This window comes from Macaca nemestrina, chromosome 13, assembly GCF_043159975.1.
Source record: "Macaca nemestrina isolate mMacNem1 chromosome 13, mMacNem.hap1, whole genome shotgun sequence".
In the NCBI taxonomy this organism is placed as follows: Eukaryota; Metazoa; Chordata; class Mammalia; order Primates; family Cercopithecidae; genus Macaca; species Macaca nemestrina.
In genome coordinates this window covers 54723333-54725283 of record NC_092137.1, presented here as the reverse complement: position 1 = coordinate 54725283, position 1951 = coordinate 54723333, and positions in this window count along the sequence as shown.

Here is a 1951-nt window from a genome sequence, read left to right as displayed (position 1 = left end):
TCTAATTATTTTTTAAAGCCATTATCTTTAGGAAAGTTCAGCCATCAGAACAATACCGAAAACTTCCTGAAGTGTTTTCCAGACCTCATCAGCTCCCTACATAAGCATACATGTAATAAAAATGTATTTTTGTGGCTTCTGGGCAATTCTCATAATTTAAAACATATCCTTCAAAATCAACAGACCCACCCCATGTAGAAGAGTCAAGTAAATTCTCACTGCTTGTCCGCCCAGTGATATTACTGTTTCCCTGAGAAAGCCTCTTCACATGTCTTATAATGTGGTGGGAGGCTGATTGGGCAGGTCAGAGTGACTCTGTGTCCAGAGCTTCCCCGCTTTGGTGGAAGACTGGCAGCAGGGCACTCCCAAAGATCAAGGTTATACCCTGGTCACTCAGTGCTCCATTAGCCCATCCTGGGGCTGTTCATGTCAGATAACCTAAAGCAAGGTTGCTCAGAACACTTTAAACTGCTCTGAGCACCAGGATGGAAGCTGATGACACTATTGGTTCAAATTCCACATGTTTGACCCAACCAGAAATGTTTGAATGTGATTGGAGATTTCCCATCTCGGTGACACTAAGGAATGTTTAATCTTGACTTTAACAGTGGTAGCCTAAATCATTTTTCCTTCATTTGTCAAAATGTACCCAAGCAGGTAAAGTTAGTGTACCCTTCAGGGTTTTATCAGAGAAGCAGAATCACTAGGGATGGTTCAGTAATGAGGGATTTAACTGTCTGCAATTGTAGGAGCTGGCTAAACCATCTCTGTGAAGCTGTTACTTCTTCCTCTAATACTGGAGCTTGAAGCCAGCAGGGCAGGTCCGTCAGGAAGGAAAGATAGGTATGAAGCAGGGGAAGCTCAGACAAACTGGAGCATGTGAGGGTGAGGCAGAACCATGAAGATGGGCTGACCTCATACTGGACTCTCACCTCCCTGCAATCCTGCAACTCTGATGCAGGTGACTTGCAGGGGAAGCTGGTGGCCTCTCCTTTGGAGAGTGGTGCCCCTCACCCTGGAATCATAGAAGCTGACAGAGGAGACCTGGTGGGAGCTGGAGGATCCACGGGCCCAGCTACTGCCCCTTGCCAGTCAGTGGAGCAGCTGGAGCAGTGGTAACATGTGTGAGTAGCAACAGCACACTGCCTGCAGCAATCTTGTTGTTGTTTGTTTTTTTTTGTTTTGTTTTGTTTTTAGAGTCTCGCTGTGTCACCCAGGCTGAAGTGTAGTGGCACAATCTTGGCTCACTGTAACCTCCACCTCCCAGGTTCAAGTGATTCTCCTGCCTAAGCCTCCTGAGTAGCTGGGATTACAGGTGCACACCACCATGCCTGGCTAATTTTTCTATTTTTAGTAGAGATGGAGTTTCACCATTTTGGCCAGGCTGGTCTCAAACTCCTGACCTCAAGTTATCTGCCCGCCTTGGCCTCCCAAAGTGCTGGGATTACAGGTGTAAGCCACCATGCCCAGCATGCAGCAACCTTCTGAGCATAAAAAATATGATTGTTTAATTCCTGCCTTCTAAATCTCATACCACATTTCTCTTCTGATCCAAGCCTGCTGTGCAAGGAGGAGAATTCTGGGAACTGTAGTCCCAGCTGAGCTAAATCGACATAATAGGCATCCACCACAGAGAAGAAGGTGGTTGAGTAGACAGCAGAAATATTAATGTCTCACTTCTTGATGTTTCCAGATAGAAAACTGAATATGCTTTATAGCCAAGTAGCCAGATCTATTAATTCAGGGTAGGAAAAATGTAAGCATTTTATCTTTGCATGACAAAAAGAATCTGAGATAGAGCACATAAAAGCTAAAGCCCAGGATAAATTATTCAAAATATAAGAAAGATACAAGGAAAATTAATAGATACCTTGAACAGAATAAGAGTGCTAAAGGTATATGACCCACCACACAGAAGGTTTCTTGAGGGGTGTCTGTAGCAACAGTAGTA